The sequence below is a fragment of the Coregonus clupeaformis genome, unplaced genomic scaffold, assembly GCF_020615455.1.
Source record: "Coregonus clupeaformis isolate EN_2021a unplaced genomic scaffold, ASM2061545v1 scaf0136, whole genome shotgun sequence".
Taxonomy (NCBI): Eukaryota; Metazoa; Chordata; class Actinopteri; order Salmoniformes; family Salmonidae; genus Coregonus; species Coregonus clupeaformis.
Genome location: NW_025533591.1, coordinates 381,092 through 394,072, shown reverse-complemented (window position 1 = coordinate 394,072; position 12,981 = coordinate 381,092).

Genomic DNA, 12,981 nt, shown 5'->3' with positions numbered 1-12,981 from the left:
TTCATCCCAAATGGCACCCTATTCCATATATAGTGGAGTGCACTACTTTTGACCAGGGCCCATAGGGAATAGGGTGCCATTTGAGATGCAGACAGAGGCTTATCCTTGGTGGTGATTGGCTGGTGTTTGGGAGTGGAGGATGGGGAGTGATACAGTGGAGGAAGTGTCCGTTCCCTTCAGACGGGCAGAGACAAGCAGCATGGCTAAACAAACACAAACAGACATACAGACACACACAAACACACACACTCTTTCAATTGTCTTTTAACCCATGGTAGCTGAAGGGAATAATGATTATTATATAGAATAGGATATACATTAGTCACAAGACTTCTCTCACAATGAAGTCTCCATGATAAAGTCCAACGGCAGACTTTAAGGACAGAAGCTTTGAAATGGGCACAACCTTTTACTCCTCCGAACAAATGGAGAGGAAAAAGTGGAAAGGGAGAGAGCAAGGGAGGAGGACAGAGAGAAAAGAAAGAGTGGAGCTGGTCACCTGAGCTCAGGGACAGAGAGCAGCGTAGGCTTTGGGAGGATTAGTCCATGTCTGCTTACCAAATGGCCCATAGGGCTCTGTTTAAATATATTGCACTATAAAGGGGAATGAGGTGCTATTTGGCACGCAACCAATACAGGCCTCAGTGGGATTTAGCACTCCTATGAGTAGAGGGGTCAGACCAATGGATGTATGATAGTTACACCCACCCACCCACCAAGCCCTAATTTCTCCACCAACGCCACAAAGGGAGGAGAATCGATCAGGGGAATTTGATTTTCCCTGCTTGAGTGGCACGCCTGAAGGGACATGCGTGGAGCGATCTCTAGCCTCTGGTAATGAATTCCTCACTGCGTTCGCCCACTCAGAGTTTATGCTAGAGCCTAACCTGATCCACACGATCCAACCTTTTCATTTAGCAGCATAAAGAGTCTGTAAGTGTGTGTGTGTGTGTGTGTGTGTGTGTGTGTGTGTGTGTGTATCTCAGCGCTTACACACTTAAACACTACACTCCTTCCACTGGCTCAGCAGAGGATAAGTCACCCAATCACACTACAACAATGAATAGAAATAGCCTCATTACAATAAGAGGAAGGGGCCGAGTGACCGGGACTGAGCTCAATCTACACCTCTTCAGAAGATGATTACAATACACTCTAATATTATGTTCACAGACCATATGCACTTAACAAAGATGACATACTGTGTGAACGAATCGATGCACCACACAAGAGCGCATTACTCTCATATACAGATGCAGGCTCTTCATTTGATCACCCTGTTGCAGGAGAACTTTCCTGCAGTAAAGAAAATGTTGAACTTGTAGTGTATTTGAGATTTTAAAAGGCTTCTGAAATAATTATCACTTTGAAAATGTCAGACTTAATTTTCCCTTATGAAAAATGTATCAACCCCTACAAAAATGTCCATTAATTATAATCCACATAATATTGTGATTCACATTTCCTGTTGAAGCAGGATTATTATCCTGCTGTGACAAACTGGCTGAAATTAAGATCCTTCATCTGTACATCACTTAGTCAATCTCACTATTAGAGACTGATGTAAACGCTCTGACTGGAGATACATGGTTGGCATGACAATGAGTGACATGGAGTTAGCAGCGATAGCGCGAGCAGACTGGAAATCAAGCTAGAAGATACTCTGGACCTATGGACATTACACATTCTTATCAGTCCTCAAAAGACTGATACAAAGGTCTGTCGAAACTCGCTATGTGCTAAAAATAAGGATATTGAAGACCTGTCCTGTGCTCCATCATTTCCTGCTCCTTATTTTGATATCTTATTCAGGAGTGTCAGAGGTGATTTAGGTAAAGATCTGTCTCAGAGATAACACCTCCACTGGGTAAAAATACCAGGAGCATGAATACTTGGGATGTGTCCCAAATGGCACCCTATTCCCTATTTAGTACACTACTTTTGACCAGGGCCCATAGGGAATAGGCTGCCATTTGGAATGCATCATTAGGAGGTGACAAGCTTTGGAAAACCGGTCCACAACAACGAGAACGGTGGTGTTCCCCTGGGAGGGGGGAAGGTCAGTGACAAAGTCCACCGAGAGGTGAGACCAGGGTCATTGTGGAAGGGGAAGGAGCTTTCAATAAGGGAGGTGTCTGGGTGTCTTAGACTGGGCACAGATGGAGCAGGAAGAGACGTAAAGCCGGACGTCCCTAGCCAAGGTGGAACCAGTACTTCTCAGTCAGGCAGGCGATGGTACGGCCTATACCAGGATGACCCGACACAGGCGGCGTGTGCGCCCAGGAAAGGAGGCGGTCCCGCACACCCGATGGCACTGTGCAGGTGCGGGTTCCGTACGCAGGGCCTGCCGTATGTCGGTGTCCACGTCCCACACCACTGGCGCGATGATACGGAACGGAGGGATGATGGGGGTCTCCTCTTCCTGCCTCTCCTCTGCCTGGGTTGGAGCATGGGAATTCCCTGGCTTGTCACCTCCTCGCCTATTAGTGGATAGAGGGCAGGTCGGGGAGAAATGACCCCTTTCTCCACCATAGGAGCAGAGGCCCAGATTCCTCCTTCTCCTACACCCTGCCTCTGGCAAACGTGCAGAGCAAACCTCCATCGGATTTTGTGCAGGTCTTTGTCCGGACCGCAGAAGGTTCGCCAACCGGATCGCCATGCTGATGAGCTGGTCGAGTGACAGCGAGTGACAGGTTGTCATCACGGCAGGCTAACTCCATCTGTACCTCCTCCTACAGTCCGCTGCGGAACACGGTGACCAGAGCCGACTCGTTCCATCCGGAGGAGGCCGCGATGGTCCGGAACTCCAGGGCGAACTCCGAGGCAGTCCTAGATCCCTGGCGTAGTCGGAGTAGACGCTCACCCCCCTCTCGGTCCTCCACAGGATGATCAAACACCGAGCAGAAGAGGAGGGTGAAGCGCTCGTAGGACTCGACCTCGGGTCCGCCCGTTTCCCAAACCGCGTCACCCCAGTCCAGGGCCCGTCCGGTCAGTGCCGAGATGACTGTGGCAACCCTGTCTCTCCCGGAGACAGCCTCGGTGTAGCGAGCGAGGTACAGTCCGTCAAAGCGCTCCGGGAGGGACAGGGGTATTCTGTGGACCTCGTGATGCTGGACTGTCTCTATGATGGTTGCCAGCTCAGCCTTTCCCGCTGTCTCCATTTTTATGGGTTGATTATTCTGTCACATTGTATAATGATTTGAAGACAGGCGCAGAAATACGTATTAGGGGTTTTATTACTCCACCCAACACAAACACGTATACAGTATATATACAAAAGGGATGTAACCCAAACAAAGAGCAAGGTGTAACCTCGACACAATACACGGGACGAGACCCGTAAACAACCAGAGCACAATACACAGTACTCACGAGACCAACGGACATGGGACAATAATCAACAAGGACAATGGGGAACAGAGGGCACATATATACACATACTAATCAGGGGGAATGGGAAACAGGTGTGCGTAATGAGACAAGTCCGGGGTTGGTGGTAATGATCCATGTCAGTGACGCCTAGAAAGCTGGTGACGTAGACCTCCAGAACTGGTGAACGGAATGAGCAACAGTACCAGGGGGATCCATGACAATTAGGATGTATTGATTGTGTATATCTTCACACCCCAGAGTTAATACTTGGTGGAAGCACCTTTGGCAGCCATTCCAGCTGTGAATAATTTTTAATACGATTCTACAAACCTTGCACAACATTTTAAGGCAGCAAAATGTGAAGACTGTCGAAGGGATGTGTACACTTTCACTAGGCACATTATGTACTTTAATAACAATAATGATTTTTTTTTACGTAGCTGTACTGGAATTATAGTTAGTTAAGCAACTTCTCAACACATCCATACACTACACACAGACACAGAAACACACACACACACACTTTATTTTTTTATTTTTTTACCTTTATTTAACCAGGTAAGCCAGTTGAGAACAAGTTCTCATTTACAACAGCGACCTGGCCAAGATAAAGCAAAGCAGTGCGACAAAAACAACAACACAGAGTTACATATGGGGTAAACAAAACATAAAGTCAAAAATACAACAGAAAATATATATACAGTGTGTGCAAATGTAACAAGTTATGGAGGTAAGGCAATAAATAGGTCATAGTGCAAAATAATTACAATTTAGTATTAACACTGGAATGATAGATGTGCAAGAGATGATGTGCAAATAGAGATACTGGGGTGCAAATGAGCAAAATAAATAACAATATGGGGATGAGGTAGTTGGGTGGACTAATTTCAGATGGGATGTGTACAGGTGCAGTGATCGGTAAGGTGCTCTGACAACTGATGCTTAAAGTTAGTGAGGGAGATAAGAGTCTCCAGCTTAAGAGATTTTTGCAGTTCGTTCCAGTCATTGGCAGCAGAGAACTGGAAGGAATGGCGGCCAAAGGAGGTGTTGGCTTTGGGGATGACCAGTGAGATATATACAGTGGGGAAAAAAAGTATTTAGTCAGCCACCAATTGTGCAAGTTCTCCCACTTAAAAAGATGAGAGAGGCCTGTAATTTTCATCATAGGTACACGTCAACTATGACAGACAAATTGAGAAAAAAAAATCCAGAAAATCCCATTGTAGGATTTTTAATGAATTTATTTGCAAATTATGGTGGAAAATAAGTATTTGGTCACCTACAAACAAGCAAGATTTCTGGCTCTCACAGACCTGTAACTTCTTCTTTAAGAGGCTCCTCTGTCCTCCACTCGTTACCTGTATTAATGGCACCTGTTTGAACTTGTTATCAGTATAAAAGACACCTGTCCACAACCTCAAACAGTCACACTCCAAACTCCACAATGGCCAAGACCAAAGAGCTGTCAAAGGACACCAAAAACAAAATTGTAGACCTGCACCAGGCTGGGAAGACTGAATCTGCAATAGGTAAGCAGCTTGGTTTGAAGAAATCAACTGTGGGAGCAATTATTAGGAAATGGAAGACATACAAGACCACTGATAATCTCCCTCGATCTGGGGCTCCACGCAAGATCTCACCCCGTGGGGTCAAAATGATCACAAGAACAGTGAGCAAAAATCCCAGAACCACACGGGGGGACCTAGTGAATGACCTGCAGAGTGCTGGGACCAAAGTAACAAAGCCTACCATAAGTAGCACACTACGCCGGATCATCACAACCAGCTAGCTAGCTGCAACCTGTTGCTGGCTGATACCATTGCCATATAGCAAGCACCAGTTAGCCTTGAGCTAGCCTGCTAGCTCCCTGCTAGCTGTGCTGAAGCACCAATTTGAACTGCTCTCGGACTCACATATTGCTGTTCACTGGACCTTATGATCACTCAGCTGCACAGCTGATGCCTGCTGGACTGTTCCTTTACACGGTACTCTGTCCTGTTTTTTCTGTTTAGTCTTAGCCCAAACGTTATCGCTATTTCCAGTTGTGTCTTAGCTCTCTCTAATAACACGTGACTGCTTTATGCCTCTCTCCTATGTCAATTATGCCTTGCCTATTGCTGTTTGGGTTAGTTCTTATTATACAATTTCAATGTAGAACCCCTAGTCCCTCTCAAACTGTCTCATATAGTTCCTTTGTTCCCCCCATACACGCCGAGACCGGCTCAATCGATGCCTCCAATGATGCTATCTCTTTCATTGTTACCCAACACTTAGGATTACCTGAACTGTACTCATATCCTTCCATATCCTTTTCTGTACATAATGCCCTGAATCTTTTCTACAACGCCCGGAGAACTGCCCCCTTTATTCTATGTACCCAACGCACTAGAAGACCAGTTCTTAAAGCCTTTAGTCGTATCCTTATTCTACTCCTCCTCTGTTCCTCTGGTGATGTAGAGGCTAACCCAGGCCCTGCAGCCCCCAGTATCACTCCTACTCCCCAGGAGCTATCATTTATTGACTTCTGTAACCGTAAAAGTCTTGGTTTTCTGCACATAAATATCAGAAGCCTCCTTCCTAAGTTTGAGTTATTCACTGCGTTAGCACACTCCGCCAACCCTGATGTTCTAGCAGTGTCTGAATCCTGGCTTAGGAAGGCCACCAAAAATTCTGAAATTTCCATCCCCAACTATAACATTTTCCGTCTAGATAGAACTGCCAAAGGGGGTGGAGTTGCAATCTACTGTAGAGATAGCCTGCAGAGCTCCATCATACTATCCAGGTCTGTGCCCAAACAGTTTGAGCTTTTAGTTCTAAAAATCCACCTTTCCAGAAATAAATCTCTCACTGTTGCCGCTTGCTACAGACCCCCCTCAGCCCCCAGCTGTGCCCTGGACACCATATGTGAACTGATTGCCCCCCATCTATCCTCAGAGTTCGTACTGCTTGGTGACCTAAATTGGGATATGCTTAATACCCCAGCCATCCTACAATCCAAGCTAGATGCCCTCAACCTCACGCAAATTATCAACGAACCTACCAGGTACAACCCTAAATCCGTAAACATGGGTACCCTCATAGATATCATCCTGACTAACTTACCCTCTAAATACACCTCCGCTGTCTTCAACCAGGATCTCAGCGATCACTGCCTTATTGCCTGCGTCCGTAACGGGTCCGCGGTCAAACGACCACCCCTCATCACTGTCAAACGCTCCCAAAAACACTTCAGCGAGCAGGCCTTCCTAATTGACCTGGCCCAGGTATCCTGGATGGATATAGATCTCATTCCGTCAGTAGAGGATGCCTGGTTGTTCTTTAAAAGTAATTTCCTCTCAATCTTAAATAGACATGCCCCATTCAAAAAATACAGAACTAAGAACAGATATAGCCCCTGGTTCTCCTCAGACTTGACTGCCCTTGACCAGCACAAAAACATCCTGTGGCGTACTGCATTAGCATCAAATAGCCCCGTGATATGCAACTTTTCAGGGAAGTTAGGAACCAATATACACAAGCAGTTAGGAAAGCAAAGGCTAACTTTTTCAAACAGAAATTTGCATCCTGTAGCACTAACTCCAAAAAGTTTTGGGACACTGTAAAGTCCATGGAAAATAAGAGCACTTCCTCCCAGCTGCCCACTGCACTGAGGCTAGGAAACACTATCACCACCGATAAATCTACAATAATCGAGAATTTCAACAAGCATTTTGCTACGGCTGGCCATGCTTTCCACCTGGCTACCACTACCCCGGCCACCAGCTCTGCACCCTCCGCTGCAACTTGCCCATGCCCCCCCGCTTCTCCTTCACACAAATCCAGACAGCTGATGTTCTAAAAGAGCTGCAAAATCTGGACCCCTACAAATCATCTGGACTAGACAATCTGGACCCTTTCTTTCTAAAACTAGCCGCGAAATTGTCGCAACCCCTATTACTAGCCTGTTCAACCTCTCTTTCGTAACGTCTGAGATCCCCAGAGATTGGAAAGCTGCCGCGGTCATCCCCCTCTTCAAAGGGGGGTGACACTCTAGATCCAAACTGTTACAGACCCATATCCATCCTGCCCTGCCTTTCAAAAGTTTTTGAAAGCCAAGTCAACAAACAGATCACCAACCATTTCGAATCCCACTGTACCTTCTCTGCTATGCAATCCGGTTTCCGAGCTGGTCATGGGTGCACTTCAGCCACGCTCAAGGTCCTAAATGATATTATAACCGCGATCGATAATAGACAGTACTGTGCAGCCGTTTTCATTGACCTGGCCAAGGCTTTCGACTCTGTCAACCACCGCATTCTTATTGGCAGACTAAATAGCCTTGGTTTCTCTAATGACTGCCTCGCCTGGTTCACCAACTACTTCTCAGATAGAGTTCAATGTGTCAAATCGGAGGGCCTGTTGTCTGGACCTATGGCAGTCTCTATGGGGGTGCCACAGGGTTCAATTCTTGGGCCAACTCTTTTCTCTGTGTATATCAATGACGTCGCTCTTGCTGCTGGTGACTCTCAGATCCACCTCTACGCAGACGACACCATTTTTGTATACATCTGGCCCTTCATTGGACACTGTGTTAACAAACCTCCAAACGAGCTTCAATTCCATACAACACTCCTTCAGTAGCCTCCAACTGCTCTTAAACACTAGTAAAACAAAATGCATGCTCTTCAACCGAACGCTGCTTGCACCCGCCCACCCGACTAGAATCACTACTCTAGACGGGTCTGACCTAGAGTACGTGGACAACTACAAATATCTAGGTGTCTGGTTAGACTGTAAACTCTCCTTCCAGACTCACATTAAGAATCTCCAATCCAAAGTTAAATCTAGAATCGGTTTCCTATTTCGCAACAAAGCCTCCTTCACTCATGCTGCCAAACATGCCCTTGTAAAACTGACTATCCTACCGATCCTTGACTTCGGCGATGTCATTTACAAAATAGCCTCCAACACTCTACTCAGCAAATTGGATGTTGTCTATCACAGTGCCATCCGTTTTGTCTCCAAAGCCCCATATAATACCCACCACTGTGACCTGTACGCTCTTGTTGGCTGGTCCTCACTACATATTCGTCGCCAAACCCACTGGCTCCAGGCCATCTATAAATCACTGCTAGGCAAATCCCCGCCTTATCTTAGCTCATTGGTCACCATAGCAACACCCACCCGTAGTCTGCGCTCCAGCGGGTATATCTCACTGGTCATCCCCAAAGCCAACACCTCCTTTGGCCGCAATTCCTTCCAGTTCTCTGCTGCCAATGACTGGAACAAACTGCAAAAATCTCTGAAGCTGGAGACGCTTATCTCCCTCACTAACTTTAGGCATCAGTTGTCAGAGCACCTTACCGATCACTGCACCTGTACACAGCCCATCTGAAATTAGCCCGCCCAACTACCTCATCCCTATATTGTTATTTATTTTGCTCATCTGTACCCCAGTATCTCTATTTGCACATCATCTCTTGCACATCATTCCAGTGTTAATACTAAATTGTAATTATTTTGCACTATAGCCTATTTTATTGCCTTACCTCCATAACTTGCTAAATTTGCACACTGTATATTAATTGTATTTCTGTTGTATTTTTTTGATTTTTGTTTTGTTTTACCCCATATGTAACTCTGTGTTGTTGTTTTTATCGCACTGCTATGCTTTATCTTGGCCAGGTCGCAGTTGTAAATGAGAACTTGTTCTCAACTGGTTTACCTGGTTAAATAAAGGTGAAATAAATAAAAAAAAAATAAAACGCCGCCAGGGACTCAAATCCTGCAGTGCGAGACGTGTCCCCCTGCTTAAGCCAGTACATGTCCAGGCCCGTCTGAAGTGCATTTGGATAATCCAGAAGAGGATTGGGAGAATGTCATATGGTCAGATGAACCAAAATATAATTTTTTGGTAAAAACTCAACTCGTCATGTTTGGAGGACAAAGAATGCTGAGTTGCATCCAAAGAACACCATACCTACTGTGAAGCATGGGGTTGGAAACATCATGCTTTGGGGCTGTTTTTCTGCAAAGGGACCAGGACGACTGATCCGTGTAAAGGAAAGAATGAATGGGGCCATGTATCGTGAGATTTTGAGTGAAACCCTCCTTCCATCAGCAAGGGCATTGAAGATGAAACGTGGCTGGGTCTTTCAGCATGACAATGATCCCAAACACACCGCCCGGGCAACGAAGGAGTGGCTTCGTAAGAAGCATTTCAAGGTCCTGGAGTGGCCTAGCCAGTCTCCAGATCTCAACCCCATAGAAAATCTTTGGAGGGGAGTTGAAAGTCTGTGTTGCCCAGCGACAGCCCCAAAACATCACTGCTCTAGAGGAGATCTGCATGGAGGAATGGGCCAAAATACCAGCAACAGTGTGTGAAAACCTTGTGAAGACTTACAGAAAACGTTTGACCTGTGTCATTGCCAACAAAGGGTATATAACAAAGTATTGAGAAACTTTTGTTATTGACCAAATACTTATTTTCCACCATCATATGCCAATAAATTCATTAAAAATCCTACAATGTGATTTTCTGGATTTTTTTTCCTCATTTTGTCTGTCATAGTTGACGTGTACCTATGATGAAAATTACAGGCCTCTCTCATCTTTTTAAGTGGGAGAACTTGCACAATTGGTGGCTGACTAAATACTTTTTTCCCCCACTGTATACCTGCTGTAATGTCACCAAGTTTGGTGGAGGTGGGAGGGAGTCGAGTTATTCCATTTCTCCTATAGATTGATGCTGTCACACAGAGTTGCCATCACATCAGTGTGTTTACAAAGGGATGTGTGCCTGGCTGAGCAACCACATCCACAAGACCTCTATGTTTTGCAAATTCGTAACATAATAATACAAAATGGGTGATGGACATCCACAAATGAATACATACCATACGAAACGTAACATATCATACTAAATGGAGTGTCCCGGATTTACATACAGAATAATTTGAAATGCTCTGAGACCAGTTTGAGATAACTTGTAAACAGTCTAACCAGCTCTGCTAGGGCAAGCAAAATGATCAGAGTGAGGCGTTCTCTCATTTGTGGTTGGAAGTAACTAGCAAGCTAGCAAACTTTAGCAAATTAGCTTCAGCCAGTGTGCGACCATGGTAAAGTTAGTTCGATGTTGGATATCTCTATGGGGATTCAGTGTTATATGCATTACTGGTCAAAAGTTTTAATTGGAATTTAAGCAGTTCATTTGTACATTTCAGAGTTATAAACAGGGAACAAGTAATGGGTTAACAACTTACAGCTGTTCTGCAGTGTAGTGTATTAGGATTATGTCTTTGTTAATGGTTTTTTAAGTGGAACTGAAAGAATGTTGTTTATGTTAGTTCAAAAGTAGCCAGTTGTAGGGTGACGCCCCAGGGGAGACTGGTGATTGGACAGCAGGGGGAGCAACCCATATTTTCACATTGTTTATAAGTATATGCTGGAGGGATAGGGGGTTAGAGCAGCCATTACAATTCGAGGACACTGCTCTCCGGGGGATCTTGACTCCTGTAACTCATGCTGAAAGCTTGTGATATGAATAAAACTTATGATCAAAGGTTCAGTATGAGCGGACTCCTTTGTTTATCAGCAATAATTGCCAGCATTTACTCGATACGACAAATGGCGCCCAACGTGGGGCTGGTCTGCAAATCTTCTTTGTTTCATTCGTTGCCGCCAAGCTAACTCGTTCTGAAGTCATGGCCAGACAAGGGTGAGTTTTTCTTACCGCTTTGGAGGTTGTTAGTTTGGATGCTATGTGAGTGTGCACTGGAGAAATGTACCATTACGACCGAAATGTGCCTCGTGTGGCGTTATTGCTGTCGACTAGGGGTCTGTCATAATTATTCTAAAATGGTACAGCAATTGAAGGCAGATATTAAAGGCAGATATTGAGGCAGATATTAAAGGCAGAGATACGTATACATTAGGGCATTGTGAATCTGATAAGACCTCGAAACGGGGCCATCATATAGGATGGGCCATAAAATCCTCTAACGCATTAGGTGTTGAAGGTCAGTCTGGGACTGGGGTTTTTGGAATATATTCTATTGATGTTATCTCTCAGCTGGTGGTTGACGAAGCATTTGTCTGACGTAACCTCTCATAGGATATCCATGAACTCACGGCAGCATAAAGTTAGTGGAAAATGGAAAATAATTTAGGCACAATGCAGGGTACCTGTTGCGTGGTGCAAGCCACAGGCTACTGCTAATGCTGATGCTAAATGCTGGTAGTGTTTCATGCCACATTGTACATAGCGGCTAATGCTAAATGCTAATGCTAAATGCTAATTGTGTTGCGTGCTACATGCTAACGGGTGTCCTTAGGGGGCCATTGCGATGGAATAAAGCCTCTTAAAATATGTTTGTGTGTGTAGAATTCAGTGTTCTATGCAATTGTGAGCTCTGTTAAGTGTCATTGTTTGATTATAAGGTATAAAATGGTGAAGCTGTAGCGGAATGCTAGCGTTCTATTGTCTGGGAATCGTATCGTTAAATGTATTTGCGCATGCGTTTAATTTTACGACACTCTGTTACACTGTGTTGCGGGGAGGCTGAGACAAACAAAAAGGAACAAAGAATTAGACATTTTAGAGTCTAATGGTGTATTTTGGTTGTTACATCGGCTGTTGGTTTGAAAATGAAACTATTTGTTAGGATGTAGTGAATTTATAAATTAGATATATGTTGACGGATTATAATAAATTAAATTAAATGACGGATTAAAATAAATAAAGATGTTATTGAGCTATTTAGTCGTGAGTTAAGTCTTAGAGCGAATATGAGTGGGGGAATATTGAATATGGTTGAAATAACTCAGTATTGCATTAACTACTAAAATCTTTTTCTGTGTCTCTGTTCTTTTGTCATATGAGAGGAACGATGGAGAGAGAGAGAGAAAGAGAGGGGGTGCTGACGTATACATCACGTCACGTGACGCGACGGAGGATCGAGTCAAAAAGGTTTTGGTACTGGTCTCTTTGCAAAATCTTCCCCTACAGGATATTTGATGTTATGACAATTTCACAGAGGCTTGGCAACAGACTGATAATTTGAATAAAATTTGCATTTTAGAGTCTCTGGCATCACTTGGGTTTGATTGCAGTTGTGTTGGAAATCAAGTACTGACATTATTCTGTAAAATTAAGATAATTAGGTGCTTATAGAGCAAGGGGGTTTATGGGAATTGTAGTGTAGGATTAGAGGGCTTTGTTTTTAGGATTGTAGTCTCAAACTTCTCCCCTGGCATGATCATGTTCAGTCACCTGCCCCCTGTGACCAGCTTCACCCGGCTGGCCGCCCAGTCCGTTATGCAGGACCTGCCAGGCCCCCACGAGATGATCCTGAAGAAGGAGCGGGACTCTCCAGACTGCAGCATGGCCGGGGTGGGCGGCCTGGGGGGGTATGGAGGGGTGGGGGACTACGCTCATGCCATGGACATCAAGCAGGAGAAGATGACAGAACATGATTACCGTCTGCCGCTGTACCCTGGAGGCCCGGGGAAGAGCACAGAGCACCTGGAGGTGTCCATGGGCAACCACCAGAACCTGCTGGTGCATGACCTTAGCCTAGGCAACGTAAGGCCTTCTGATACATTGATACTTATAGGGATGGTTTCCCATAC